This window comes from Jaculus jaculus, chromosome 16 (genome assembly GCF_020740685.1).
Source record: "Jaculus jaculus isolate mJacJac1 chromosome 16, mJacJac1.mat.Y.cur, whole genome shotgun sequence".
NCBI classification, from domain to species: Eukaryota; Metazoa; Chordata; class Mammalia; order Rodentia; family Dipodidae; genus Jaculus; species Jaculus jaculus.
This window is the reverse complement of record NC_059117.1, coordinates 2,519,113-2,535,097: the sequence shown is the minus strand read 5'-3', so window position 1 is coordinate 2,535,097 and position 15,985 is coordinate 2,519,113. Positions and strand designations below refer to the sequence as shown.

At 42.4% G+C, this 15,985-nt stretch overlaps 1 protein-coding gene and 1 pseudogene across 1 annotated transcript in view; one reads left to right on the top strand and one right to left on the bottom strand.

Annotated features, from left to right (window-relative positions):
• Kiaa0895 (KIAA0895 ortholog) overlaps nucleotides 1-15,985 on the bottom strand; it is a 53,219-nt gene that overhangs the window by 32,452 nt on the left and 4,782 nt on the right. The window lies entirely within an intron of this gene.
• On the top strand, nucleotides 7,622-11,169 carry LOC123455358 (annotated as a pseudogene).

The window sequence follows — 15,985 nt, the reverse complement described above, 5'->3', positions numbered from 1 at the left end:
GATCACCATGAGTTTGAGGCCACCCTGAGATTACATAGTGAATTCCAGGTTAGCCTGGACTAGAGTGAGATCCTACCTCGAAAAACCAAAAAGAAAATAATAATAATAATTAATTAATTAAATACTTTGTCTATTTATTTGAGAGAGAGAAGAAGAGGCAGATACAGAGTACAGACATGCCAGGACCTCTAGCCACTGCAAACAAAGTCCAGATACATGTGCCACCTTGTATATCTGGCTTACGTGGGTAGTGAGGAATTGAACCTAGGCCCTTCAGCTTCACAGACAAACACATTAACCACTGAGGCATCTCTTCAGCCCTAGTTCATTACTTTTTTTTATTAACAACTTCCATGATTGTAAACAATATCCCATGGTAATTCCCTCCCTCCCCCACCCCACTTTCCCCTTTGAAACTCTATTCTCTATCATATCCCTTCCCCCTCTCAATCAGTCTTTTATTTTGATGTCATGATGTTTTCCTCCTATTACCTATTTCATTACTTTTTATCCATAAGGGACAACTTCTAAGACTCCCAGTGGATGTCTAAAACCATGAATAACATTGTATTATTTTCCTGTAGTTACATACATAAAAAACTTACAACAAAAACTAACAATGCAGTGTAATATAACTGTCTAGCTAATCATTGTTGCCTTTTCTGACCATTTTTAAGTAGAATAAAGGTGGTCTGACTATAAGCACTGTAATACCAAGAAAGCAGATCTGGTAATCAATAGCTATCAATAAATAGGTACTATGCAGAAGTGTCTAACCCATGAGTTGCATGAGGCCCAGGATAGCTATGACTATGGCTTATTGCAAATCATAAACTTATTTAAACATGATGAAGTGCTGGGGAGATGGTTCAGCAGTTAAAAGCACTTGCTTGCAAAGCCTACTGATCTAGGTTCTACTCCCCAGCACCCATGTAAAGGCAGGTAAAAAAAGTGGCTCAAGCATCTGGTGTTCATTTACAGCAGCAAGATACTATGGCAACTTCCCCCTGTCCTCACCATACACATGTGCAAATAAATATCTTTTAGAAATATGGGAATTTTGGTAATTTTTGTTTGGTAACTTGATTGTGTGGTTCTCAAGTGTGGACTGGTAGATCACAATAGTGTCACAATGTCAAACAAAAACAAATGAATGTATGCTCTCAAAGTGTGTATGCACATATGGCTTCAGTTTTACAGTGGTGTGCTTCTTCCAGTGTTATCTTTCAGCTGCAGACAGTTGAATGGCTACCATCAGACAGTACATATACTTGTGGTGACTTGGCAAATGAAACTCATCAATTGTCAATATTGTTTTAATCTATAATGGCAAATAGGCATTTATGTTACTTCAAAGACAGGCACATATTACGCCTTGGCCTTCTGGCTAAGTAAGATCAAATGTAGGAGGCAAGAACATACTCTTATTTGACAATTAAAGATTGCTCCCATCCCTTTTCTCACCTCTTACACTGCCCACTGCACTTTGCCTCCAGGCCTCCCATTCAGGCTGCATTGGAAGCTGAAATGTATGTAGACCTGTACAAACTTTGCTTTATATTTTTCTGTGAACTAATTTTCATAATAAAACTAAATTGAGCCATTTATTTATTTATTTGTTTGTTTGTTTGTTTATTCATTCATTCATTTATTTTGAGATAGGTCCTCACTCTAGTTAAGGCTGACCTGGCACTTACTATGTAGTCCCAAACTGGCCTCAAACTCACAATAATCCTACCTCTGCCTCCCCAGAGCTGGGATTAAAGTGTGTGACACCCCCAGCTGGCAAAGTGATTTTTGTTTGTTGACAGCTGTGTTCCTTGCGTCAGGAGTAGTGCCTGGTAAATAGCAGGCACTCAATAAATGTTTGTGAATTAATGAATATTCGACAGAGAAAGTGGATGAATTTTCAGTGTTAAAAATAGAATAGTGGCTGGAGAGATGATTTAGCAGTAAAGGCACTTGCCTGCAAAGCCAAAGGACCCAGGTTTGATTTCCCAGGACCCACATAAGCCAGATTTATAAAGTGGCACATGCATCTGGAGTTTGTTTGCAACTGCTGAAGGCCCTAGCGGACCCATATGCTCTCTCTCTCTCTCTCTCTTTTTAAATAATTTTTTTGTTTACTTTTATTTATTTATTTGAAAGCAACAGACAAAGAGAGACAGAAAAAGGCAGATATGGGCACACCACGGCCTCCAGCCACTGCAAACGAATTCCAGATGCATGCGCCACATTGTGTGTCTGGCTTATGTGGGTCCTGGGGAATCGAGCCTCGAACTGGGGTCCTTAGGCTTCACAGGCAAGTGTTTAACTGCTAAATCATCTCTCCAGCCCTCTCTCTCTCTGCCTCTTTCTCCCTCCCTCTCTCTTTCTCTCTCAAAAAAAAAGAATGGGCCAGGCATGGTGGTGCATACCTTTAATCCCAGCACTTGGGAGGCAGAGGTAGGAGAACTACTGTGAGTTTGAGGCCACTCTGAGACTGCATGGTGAATTTTAGGTTGGCCTGGGCCACAGCTAGAACTTACCTCAAAAAAAAAAAAAAAAAAGAAAGAAAGAAAGAAAGAAAGGAAGGAAGAAGTTATTAAAAACATGGGGCTTAGCTGGGCATGATGGTGCGCGCCTTTAATCTAGCACTCTGGAGGCAGAGATAGGAAGACTGCTGTGAGTTCAAGCCCACTCTGAGACTACATAGTGAATTACAGGTCATTCTGAACTAGAGTGAGACCCTACATCAAAAAACTAAAAAAAAAAAAAAAAAAGGAGCAGACCAAATAGCTTAGCAGTTAAGGCGCTTGTCTATGAAGCCTAAGGATCCAGGTTCCACTCCCCAATACCCATGTAAGATAGATGGACAAGATGGGACATGTGTATCGAGTTCCTTTGCAGTGGCTAGAGGCCCTGGCGCCCCCCCCACCCTCTCTCTCGCGCCTCCTCTCTGCTTCTTTCTCTCTCTAATAAATAAATATTTTTAAAATAATGATATTAAATGGGCCTTTAAATAAATAGCAAATCTTTGAGTTAGAGGATTTACTGTGGTAAAGAATCTGCTTTGGGAGCTGGGTATGGTGGTGCACGCCTTTAATCCCAGCACTGGGGAGGCAGAGGTAGGTGGGTTGCTGTGATTTCAAGGCCACCCTGAGACTGCATAGTGAGTTCCAGGTCAGCCTGCACTAGAGTGAGACCCTACCTCAAAAAAATCAAAAACAAACAAACAAACAAAAAAGAATCTGCTTTGGGTTAGAATGCTTATTCACTATGGTAATGAATCTGCTTTGGTTAGAAAATATACATATAATATACGTGTTAGTTACTTATTTGCTGCTTAAGAAAAGAAGGAAGGAAGGGTTTATTTTGGCTTACAGTTCCAAGGGGTTTAGTCTATCAAGGTGGGGAAGGCATGGCATCAAAATCAGGAGGCTGAGCTAGGTGTGGTGGTGTGTGCCTTTAATCCCAGCACTCAGGAAGCAGAAGTAGGAAGATCACTGTGAGTTCAAAACCACCCTGATACTACACAGTGAATTCCAGGTTAGCCTGGGCTAGAGCAAGTCACTACCTCATTAAGAAAAAAAAAAAAAAAAGCAGGAGGCTGTCTGGTCACATGGCACTCATAGTCAGGAAACAGAACAAGAAGTGGGCCAGATTATAAAATACAAAGGACCACCCTCAGTGACCCACTTTCTCCTCACAAAGGTTCCACAACCTTCCCAAATAACACCACCAGCTGGGGACCAAGTGTTCACATATGTGAGCCTCATAGGTTGCATTTCACATTCAAACTGCAACATTATGTGTGTGTGTGTGTGTGTGTGTGTGTGTGTGTGTGTGTGTATGCACACATATACATATCTATCTCTCTATATATACATACAAGTTAGATAATAATATACATTAAAGGAATACTTCAGTGTTCATCACACTTAAAAATTATAGGGATTTCTCATTGGTTAAAGCTGCTTACTTGCAAAACCTGATAATGCTGCCTTAAAAAAAATAAATGAATAAATAAAGATAAAAACTGATGAAACAAAGAGTTTTTTGTTGTTGTTGTTGTTGCTTTTTTTTTTCTGTTTTCTTTTTGGTTTTCCCAGGTAGGGTTTCACTCTAGTTAAGGCTGGCATGGAATTCACTATGTAGTCTCAGGGTGGCTTCGAACTCACAGCAATCCTCCTACCTCTGCCTCCCAAGTGCTGAGATAAAATGTATGCACCACCATGCCCAGCAAGAGTTGGCTCTTTGAAAAGATAAACAAGATAAATCCCTAGCCAATTTAACCAAAGAGAGAGAGAGAGAGAGAGAGAGAGAGAGAGAGAGAGAGAATCTTAATTAACAAGATGTAGAGATGGGAAATGAGATATTAAAATAGATACCTGGCTGGAGAAAATGCTTAGCGGTTAAAGCACTTGCCTGCAAAGCCTAAAGACCCATGTTGACTGTCAAGGTCCCATATAAGACAGACACATAAAGTGGCACAAGCATGCAAGGTCACACATGCGTGCACACAAGGTGACACACATCTGTAACTGGATTTCAGTGGCTGGAGGCCCTGGTGTATCAATTCTCTCTCTTGCATTAAAAAAGGGGGGGGGAGTGCTGGAGAGATTGCTTAAGAGTTAAGGTGAGTGCCTGTGAGGTCAAATGACCCAGGTTAGATTCCCCAGTAATCATGTAAGCCAGATGCACAAGGTGGCACATGTGTCTGGAGATTGTTTGCAATGGCTGGAAGCCCCGCTGCACCCATTCTATCTGCCTCCCTCTCTCACTTCAATAAATAAATAAATAAAAAATATTTTTTAACAAGAGGCCAGTCTGTTGTTCTTGCCTAAAAACAAAATAAATACCAATGAAATTGATAGAATCATAAGGAGATATTTCAAAAACCAATATTCCACTAAACTAGAAAATTGGAAGAAATGGATATCTTGATACACATGATCTTCCAAAGTTAAACCCAGGAGATAAATAATTTAAACAGAGTTATAACAAGGAATGAGATTGGAGCAGTAATTTAAAATCTCTCAACCGAGCTAGATGTGGTGGTGCATGCCTTTAATCCCAGCACTGGGGAGGGCGAGGTAGGAGAATCGCTGTGAGTTCAAGACCACCCTGAGAATAAAGAGTGAACTCCAGGTCAGCCTTGGCTAGAGTGAGACCCTACCTCAAAAAAATAAACCAAAACAAAACAAAACAAAATCTCCCATCCAGGAACCGAGAGATGGGTTAGCGGTTAAAGTGCCTGCCTGCAAAGCCAAATGACCTAGGTTAGATTCCCCAGGACCCTTATAAATCAGATGCACAAGGTGGCACATGAGTCTGGATATCGTTTGCAGTGGCTGGAGGCCCTGGAGCCCCCATTCATTCATTCTCTCTCTCTGCCTCTGCCTCTTTCTCTCTTTCAAATAAATAAAATAAATCTTTTTTAAAAATACTGAACTACTAATATATGCCACAACATTGCTGAACTTCAAATGCATTGTGGTAAAGAACCTAGTCCAAAGCCAGGCATGGTGGCAAACACCTTTAATCCCAGCACTTGGGAGGCAGAGGTAGGGAGGGTCACCGTGAGTTCGAGGCAGCACTGAGACTACATAGAGAATTCCCGGTCAGCCTGGGCTAGAGCAAGACCCTAACTTGAGGAGAAAAAAAAAAAAAAAAACACCCAGCCAGGCCACTACGAGCACTTGGGAGGCAGGAGTAGGAGGATTGCCATGAGTTCGAGGCCACCCTGAGACTACGTAGTGAGTTCCCGGTCAGCCTGGGCTAAAGCAAGACCCTAACTTGAGGAGAAAAAAAAAACAAAAAACCAGCCAGGCCACTACGAGCACTTGGGAGGCAGAGGCAGGAGAATTGCCTTGAGTTTGAGGCCACCTTGAGACTACGTAGTGAATTCCAAGTCAGCCTGACCTAGAGTAAAAACCTACCTTGAAAAAAAAGGGGGAGGTGCGCGGGAGAGATGGCTTATCAGTTAAGGCACTTGCCTGCGAAGCCTAAGGGACTCGTGTTCAACTCCTCAAATCCCGTGTAAGTCAGATGCACAAGGTGACACAAGGTTGCACATGCACACAAGGTGGTACGTGGGTTTGATTGCAGTGATTGGAGGCCCTGTTGTGCCAATTCTTTCTCCTCTCTCACATAAAAAAAAAAAAAGGGCCAGTCAGGCTGGAGAGATGGCTTAGCAGTAAAGGTGCTTGCCTGCAAAGCCTAAGGACCCATGTTCAACTCTCCAGATCCCACGTAAGCCAGAAGTACAAGGATGAGGCAAGTGTAAGGTTGCACATGCTGACTAGGTGATGCAAGCATCTGGAGTTTTACTTCAGTAGCTGAGGCCCTGGCATACCAATTCTCTCTCTACCTCTCTAAAAAAAAATTAAAATATTTTTTAAAACAGGCCAGGCAATTGAGTTTGCCTCAAATAAAAAAGAACCCCAGTCTAAAAAGTTACATACATGATTCCATACATTCCATTTGTATGACATTCTAGAAAAGACAAAACTGGGAGAGCAAAGGATTGGTGTGTGGTTGCCAAGTGTTCAGTGTAGGACAGGTATCAGTACAAAAGGGAGTCATGAGGGCCTTCACTGAAGTATGACAATTATTTCATCGCTTATTTGTGATCACATACCAGGAAATCTATTCATGTGTACAAATAGTATACATACAAAATGGATTGTATTGTTTATTAATTTTGTAAAATAATATTTTTATTTTTCATGTTTTATTATTATTATTATTATTAACAATATATTTCAAATGGATACATCATGTGTTGGTACCCTCTTTTCCCTCATCCCTGCCCCCATTCCATTGAGGACACTCCTCAGTGGGGTTGCAGGTATTCCCTATGGGGTTACGGTTTATGCATTGTGAGAGCAGCAGTCAGTTATTTGGGGGGGGGGGAATGTCCCTAAGCATGATGTTTCACCCTGTGGCTCTTACAATCTTTCCATCTGTAAAAGACATTTTTAAAAAATATTTTTATTTTTACTTATTTGAGAGAGAGAGAGAGAAAGGGAGAGAGTGAGTGTGCCAGGTCCTCCAGCTGCTACAAATGAATTCCAGACACATGTGCCACCTTATGCATCTGGCTTATGTGGGTTCTGAGGAACTGAACCTGGGCCCTCTGGATTTGCAGGCAAATACCTTAACCACTAAGTTATGTCACTAGCCCTAAAATAAATTTTGAAAACTTAAAAAAAATAGGACTATAACAAGTAATAAGAAAACTTTAAAAAAATATGTCTATAACAAGTAAAGAGATTGGAGCAGTAATTAAATTATCTTTCAACCTGGACTAGATTTTGTTTGCAGCAGCTGGAGGCCCTGGTGTGCCCCTTCATACTCTCTCTCTCTCTCACTCAAATAAGTAAAATAAAAAATAAAATATTTTAAAAAATCTCCCAACCGGGCCTGAAGACGATGAGTACTAGGGATCTGGGGGTCTGGGCAACAAATGCCACAGGGTACAGGTTTCATGCCTCCTGTCCTTTAGAGCGAGCCACTGACTGCCTGCCCATCTATTAGTAGTGAAGAGAAATTGAAACTGTTCTGTAAGTGCAATAATCCAACTGGGCATGGGCATAATCATAAACTTGTGGTGACAGTACATGGAGAGAAGGCAATCATGGAGCTCCTAGATCACAAAAACCTGAACCTTGATGTGCAGTACTTCATGACATTTGTAAGCACAACAGAAAATATAGCTGGATATATCTGGGAAAATCTCCAGAAATTCCTTCCTAAAGGAGTTGTGGTGGTTTGATTCAGGTGTCCCCCATAAACTTAGGTATTCTGAATACCTTAGGTATTCTGAATTCTGATAGCAATTGGCAATTAAAGCCTCCTGGAGGTGGTATATTGGTTGGGGGAGGGTTTATGGGTGTTATGGTGGTTTGATTCAGGTGTCCCCCATAAACTTAGGTGTTCTGAATGCTAGGTTCCCAGCTGATGGAGATTTGGGAATTAATGCCTCCTGGAGGGAGTGTATTGTTGGGGGCGGGCTTATGGGCTTTATAGCCAGTTTCCCCTTGCCAGTGTTTGGCACACCCTCCTGTTGCTGTGGTCCACCTTATGTTGGCCAGGGGGTGACGTCCACCCTCTGCTCATGCCATCATTTCCCCCTGCCATCGTAGACCTTCCCTTCGAGCCTGTAAGCCAAAATAAATCTCTTTTTCCCAGAAGCTGCTCTTGGTTGGGTGATTTCTACCAGCAAGGCGAACCGGACTGCAACAGGTGTTATAGCCAGTTTTCCCTTGCCAGTGTTTGGCACACTCTCCTGTTGCTATTGTCCACCTGACCTCTTTTTTCCCATAAATTGCTCTTGGTCAGGTGACTTCTGCCAGCAATGTGAATCTGACTGCAACAGTAAAGTGGTACTGAGGAGTTGGATTGCTGCTAGACCCCTGACTGTGTGGCTTTGTCCTTTTGGGAATGATTTTCAAGAGGAATGTGGAAGGATTTGAAACCTTGGCCTAAGAGACACCTTGCAGTACTGTTAACTATAGCATGATGGACTATTCTGGTCAGAGTTGAAAGACCTGGATGCAGTAAGAACTATGGATGGTGAGATTTGGCTTATGAGGGTGAGAAAGAACTTTGCTTGGTCTGGGCTAGCAGTTTGTGTGAGAAGCTTGCTGTTATGACTGTGTTCTGAGAAGCTATACAGGGTTGATTTGCATAGAAATGAATTGGTGTGAGCAGAGGGATGTGGCACAGAAAAAAAAAAAAAATCTTTGTGTGAACTGCTGCCCATTCAGCTGCAATTGAGAGATTATAACCTTTGAGATTGGGCCAGCTGACCTGCACTGGGACAACAGGAAGAATGTAGGCTCTTTTGAAGGGGACTGAGTGCTCAGAAGTGTCCTGTTCTTCAAAGTCTGCTTTAATCCCCCCTGGATTAACAAATTGGCACTCTACCTGGAATTGTGGAGTATAAGAAATGCACGAAAGAGAGGGTCATTGAGATTGCAACACGGTCTTGTGTTTTGGAAATGGCCATGGGCAGTGTGAAGCAGATTCGCTGGATGCCTGCATGGAGACCCCATGGGGCCATGAGGATGAATTGTGGATTGCAGTGGACACCCAGTGGAGATGCTGGGACCATGAGACAGCTGCTAAGGAAAGCTGCCAGCTCCAGATGAAATTTTCAAGGACCGTGAGTAGCCTAGTTGGAGGGGCAAAACTCCAGAGACTTGTTGCTGATTAGAATTATCGGACTTGGAGATTTGTCACTGACTAGAGTCATTGGATTTAAAGCTACAGAGTTTGATGTTTGCCCCGGTTGTTTTAAATCTTGTATTGATTGAATATTTCTTTGCTATGCCCAATGCTATCTTTTGCAGCATGAATGTTTATCCTGTCCCATTATGGGTTTGGGGGGAATTTTTTGGTATTATGGCTCAGCTAAAAGATCTTGGATTATGGGGATGTTTGAATATCATTAAGATTGATAAAGACTATGGGGACTTTTAAAAATATTTTTATTTTATTTGTTTATTTATTAGAGACAGAGAGGGGAGGGAGAGAGAGAGAGAGAGAAAATGGGTGCTTCAGGGCCTCTAGCCACTGCAAAGGAACTCCAGATGCATGTGCCACCATGTGCATCTGGCTTATGTGGGACCTGGAGCATCAAACCAGGGTCTTTAGGCTTCACAGGCATATGCCTTAACCACTAAGCAATCTCTCCAGCCCTTTTATTTATTTATTTATTTACTTATTTATTAGAGAGAGGGAGAGAAACTATGGGGACTTTTAAAAATGGACTGAATGCATTGCATTTAACATCATGATGATTAACAGCTTATGGGGACCAGGGGCAGAATGTGGTGGTTTGATTCAGGTGTCTCCAAAAACTTAAGTGTTCTGAATGCGAGGACCCCAGCTGATGGAGATTTGGCAATTAATGCTTCTTGGAGGCAGTGTATTGTTGGGGGCAGGCTTATGGGTATTATAGCCAGTTTCCTCATGCCAGTGTTTGGCACATTCTCCTGTTGCTATTGTCCACCTTATGATGGCCAGGGGATTATGTCTACCCTCTGCTCATACCATTGTTTTCCCCTGCCATTATGGAGCCTGCCCCCAACAGTACACTCCCTCCTGGAAGCATTAATTCCCAAATCTCCTTCAGCTGGGAATCTAGCATTCAGAACACCTAAGTTTATGGGGGATACCTGAATCAAACTACCACAGAGGGTCATCTGATATGTACTGCCTGAGTGGCTGAAAGACAATGAATACCTGCTACATGGCCATAGACCACCTGTGCTCTCTTTTCAGACTTGCTTCAAGAGCATCTTTCACATTCACACAGAAACTGGCAATATCTAGACCCATTTACTTGGTTTTGTGCTGTTCCTGCATTTGGGAATGTTAGCATGCTCAGACCAAATATATACTTCATGGCTCCTCTGCAGGAGAAGGTGGTTTTGGGGATGTTCTTTTAGGGTGCAGTGCTCTGCCTCAGCTTCTCCTGTCTCTTCCACACTATTGCCATTCATAGAAAGTCTCCCAAACTTTTTCCAAATTGGACAATTCAGAAGTTGCTCTGCTCATTATGAGGAGCGTTGTCCCCTGGCTCTGTTATTCCTTCTACTGCTCCCCACAGCCTCAGCTCTTCTACTTACATCTTGGGCATTTCTACCATCATTGTGGCACAATGGGACCAGTTTGCCACTCTTTTTTTTTTTTTTTCAGTAGGGTCTCACTGTAGCCCAGGATAACCTGGAATTCACTTTGTAGTCTCAGGCTGGCCTCAAACTCATGGTGATCCTCCTACCTCTGCCTCTGGAGTGCTGGGATTAAAGACATGCACCACCATGCCTGGCTTGGCTTGTCACTCTTAAGCACTGTCAGGCAAGAGCAGGGGTGTTCCTGGCTTGGGTGGTGTTGTGCCTACCATGAAAGTTACTATGGCTGAAAGCTTTTGTCAAGGCCACCACTGTGGGCCAGATGGCTTTCCTCAGGGCTGTGATGTACATCACTGGAGGTAGCCTTGATGCTGCTTGCATTCCTGAATCTTTCTTTCCTGGAAAATTTGACATATGGTTCCAGTCTCATCAGATTTTACATGTCCTGGTGGTGATAGCCTTTTTTGTTCACTTCTTTGGCATCTCCAACCTTCAGGAATTCTGTTATGGCCTTGAAGGTGGCTGTACTGATGACTCCCTTCTCTGAGCTTTCCCACCTGAGGGGTGGAGAAGGACCTTCCCAAGTGCTTTTAAAAAATAACTTCTCGGGCTGGAGAGATGGCTTAGCGGTTAAGCGCTTGCCTTTGAAGCCTAAGAACCCCAGTTTGAGGCTCGGTTCCCCAGGTCCCACGTTAGCCAGATGCACAAGGGGGCGCATGTGTCTGGAGTTCGTTTGCAGAGGCTAGAAGCCCTGGCGTGCCCATTCTCTCTCTCTCTCCCTCTATCTGTCTTTCTCTCTGTCTCTGTCACTCTCAAATAAATAAATAAAATATTAAAAAAAAAACTTCTTAAAGAAAAATGAAGTTATGAAGTTTGCAGGAAAATGGATAGATCTGGAAAGGATTATACTAAGTGAGGTAACCCAGGCCCAGAAAGCCAAGTGTTGCATGTTCTCTCTCATATGTGGATCCTAGCTACAGATGATTGGGCTTCTGTGTGAGAAGGAAAAAGCTCAGTAGCAGAGGCCAGTAAGCTAGAAAAGAGATATAAAGGGAAGAGAAAGGAAGGGAGGGGGTACTTAATAGGATGGTATTGTATATATGTAAGTAGAAGAATAGATTAATGGGGGTTAAAAGGCTCAAAGTGAGGGCAGGGTTCGTAAAGGAAAGGTGGAGGGTGGGCTAATCAAAATCTAAGAGGATATAAATAAATCATATGGAATCCTCCAATTTTGGACCATGGAACACTCAGGAGCCATAGATTGTTGCTAGAAAATTTTCAGTGCCAGGGATGGGATACCTCCCAGTGAGCTGTTGGCCAGGGAGGTCCCTAATGCCCCCAAAACATAATAGGCCATTGCCAAGGCCATTGGTTTCCACCAGGGATAGATGGTATGACCTTTTTCCTGAAGACTCTACATGCTTGGGCTGCAAAGCCACTGAGAAATCCTGCTGGAACTGAGCTGATAACCTCCTCCATGTAGACCAGCTGATAGAAAGCTGGAAGAAGCCATTCTGCATACAGTTCAATGGGAGAGAGAGAAATCACCAGTGAAGATACTCAACAGTAGACACTGCAAACCTTATATTTGGCCAGCTAGGCTAAATGATCCAACAGGTACAATAGTAGCATGTCTATCATGGTGGAAACCAACTGCCCTCCAATTGGACTGGAGGCCCACCCACTCTATGGGAGGGAATGCATCTCTGATACTGAAAACCTATGACAGTGGTAGTCATGAGCCCTAGGGTTATAATGTCTGCTGCTGTCTGGCTAAATGTATATACTATGCTTATGAAACTGCCCAATAAGCACTTCTCTTAATGTTCATACCCTTATATTAATGCTACTCTCACTTTTGGTAGAGAATCTTCTCTTTTCAGATGGCAGTGGCCTTGGGATGACTCAGAAGGTATCATGGTGCTGGAAAGAAGTGACTGGAGTGTTCAGCACTGCAATATCTCTATCACACCTTCCAAGGCTCAGGGTCCATTGTGGAAGTGGTGGCAGAAAGAATGTAAGAGCCAAAGGAAGAGCAGGGCTCCTTATAACATGCTCCCTCCAGACACAAAAATGCCTGGATATCCATGACCTCACAGTGCCTGACACTACCTACATGAGACTATCATAAGAGGAGGAAAAGATCATGACATCAAAATAAAAGATAGACTGATTGAGAGGGGAGGGGATATGATGGAGAATGGAGTTTCAAAGGGGAAAGTTGGGGGAGGGAGGTTATTACCATGGGATATTCTTTATAATCATGGAAGTTGTTAATAAAAATTTGAAAAAAAAAATAACTTCTTTCCTGAAGCAAGAAAGAGTCTGAGTTGTTTGTTTCTAGAAGAACCCACTTAGAGAATTCAGTACCAGTCACTTTCATAGCCACTGGGAAATGAACTTTCCATTTTCATTCCCTGCCTGGGGGCAGGTATGAACGGTCAACACAACCATCCTCCTCTTCAGTAGTCACCTTCTCAACAAGGCAACTACTGGTCCTTCACAGACACAGGAATTTGGAACTCACATTGAGATTTTACCCCCTCCAACCATTTTGGGGAAAAAAAAGTACGGCCTGAAACTCTTTATAAACTATGTGTTTGTTTTTCTTGAAGAAATCATCCCTCCCTTGCCTGAGAGATAATGAGCCATCCATTTAAAAAAATTATTAGTTATGTACACAGTGTATATACAGCCATGTTGGTAACATCGTTAGTCTCCTTCCTGACCTCCTCCCTCCAAAGGAACCCTTCTCTTTGGGGAATGTGGGTTGTGCATTGTGGGGGTAACCATCAGTTATGGGAAAGAGGCAATGTCTCTGTGCATAATGGCCCAATGTGTGGCTTTAACAATCTTTCCACCCCTTCTTCCGTGAATTTCCTTGAGCCATGTTGGGTTCATTTTTGTTCTACTTCAGTGATGAGATCTTGGGAGCCTCTGTGTTTCTGGCTATTTGGTTTGGTAGGAGTTGAGTGTTCTCTGTGTCTATCTCCTTCACCCTTGTGCTGGTACCAGGTTTACCAAGAAAGTAGCACTCTTGCTTAATTCCCCAATTACTCTATGGTTTCAGCTGGGACTCTGGTGAGGTGTGATGGACTGATTCTTTCCTCAGGTTCTATGTCCACCTGAAAAAGAAGCAAATACTCCAACAAAAAGTGAAGTCAGCACCAGATAATTTAATAGGTGTAGGTCCACTTGTAGTCCATGATTGGTGGGAACTCAATATTAGAGAGTGGGCTCGTATTTTGGATATGGTTCTGACTTGTTCCCAAGTTCCAGCTATGAGTTTCATTCCACTGAGCAGATCCATTAGCAAAATCAAGAGCAGTTGGTTTCCCACCATGGCTGTGCGCCACTATTTTACTTTTGTGAGCATCATGTCAGGTTGTTTACTGCTGAGTAGCTTAGACAATGAGTTCCTTGGATAGATGTTGGTCATTTTCTCCTAGTTGCTCATGTAGCACCTTCTGGAACTAGACAAGCTAACTGTCTGGGGACTGATTCTCCTCCAAATTCCAGCCGGGTTGCTCCATGTTCTGTAGCAACAGCATATGATGTCTTCGGTAGTAGGGTCCAAACCATCCATTTTTGTAGCACACTTTGCAAAAACCATTATAACCTAGTCCCATCTAGGGTCTAGACCTGCTTACACAGCAGGAAGAATAAATCCACCAACTTTTACATACCCTAGATAATCATGGAAATATGTCCAGACTTCAGATAACTTGAGTTTTGATTTATTTTTCTTAGCAGAATAATGTAAAATTAAAATGGGGAAAGATATTTTAATAGTGAATACTAACTTTTAAGAAGAAACCTTCTATCATTGCTATGTACTCTTGATATAGAAACTATGATGATAATAAAATAAAGAAGACACTTGGCATTCAAAGATTTAAAAATCAAACAAACAAACAAACGGAAGCTGGGCATGATGGCACACACCTTTAATCCCAGCACTGGGGAGGCAGAGGTAGGAGGCTTGCTGTGCATTTGAGGACACCCTGAGGCCACATAGTGAATTCTAGTTCAGCCTGGTCTAGAGTGAGACCCTACCTCAGGAAAAAAAAAAAAAAAAGAACTGGGTATGGTGGTGCACTAGGGAGGATCAGGTTCGCTGTGAGTTTGAGGCCACCCTAAGACTACATAGTGAATTCCAGGTCAGCCTGGGCTAGAGTGAGGCCCTACCTCAAAAAACCAAAAAAAAAAAAAAAAAAAAGCATATATATTATATATATATATACATATATATATAATATATAATACTATATATAATATATATAATATATAATATATATAGTACTATATATATAATATATATAATATAATATATATAATATATAATATTATATATGTAATATATATTATATATATATATATATATATATATATATAATATTATCCACCTTGATCAAGTAGGTTTCATTCCAGGGATATAGGGATGGTTCAACATACAGAAATTAATAAATAAAATAAATCATGTACATAGACTTAAAGGATGACATGAGCAGAGGCTGGACATCACCTCTTTGCCACCAGCAGATGGTGAATAGCAAGAGAGTGAGCCAAACTAACATTGGCAAACTGAGGCTAATCAACCATCAAAGTCCACCCCAGCATCTTACCTCCTCCAGCAAGGCTCCACCTCCTAAATTGCCATCAGCTGGGGATCAAGCATTCAGAACACATGAATTTATGGGGGACACTTAATTCAAACCACCACACCCATGATGGGAGTGCAAACTTGTACAGCCACTATGGAAATCAGTATGAAGGTTCCTCTAAATTGTAAAAATAGCTGGGCATGGTGGTGTATGCCTTTAATCCCAGCACTAACTCACTTGGGAGGTAGAGGTAGGAGGATAACCGTGAGTTCGAGGCTACCCTGAGACTTATAGTGAATCTCAGGCCAGCCTGAGCTAGAACGAGACTCTACCTCCAAGAAAGAAAAAGAAAGTGGAGGTAGGGTGTGGTGGTGCATGCTTTTAATCCCAGCACTAGGGAGGCAGAGGTAGGAGGATCGCTGAGAGTTCGGGGACACCCTGAGACTACATAGTGAATTCTAGGTCAGCCTGAGCCAGAGTGAAACCCTACCTTGAAAAACCAAAGGGAAAAAAAAAAAGTGGGCTGGAGAGATGGATTATCAGTTAAGTGCTTGCCTGTGAAGCCTAAGGACCCTGGTTTGAGGCTTGATTCCCCAGAACCCACGTTAGTCAGCTGCACAAGGGGGCGCTCGTGTCTGGCGTTCCTGTGCAGTGGCTGGAGGCCCTGGCACACCCATTCTCTCTTTTTCTTTCTGTCTGCCTCTTTCTCTGTCTGTCACTCTCAAATAAATAAATAAAAATGATTAAAAAATTTAAAAA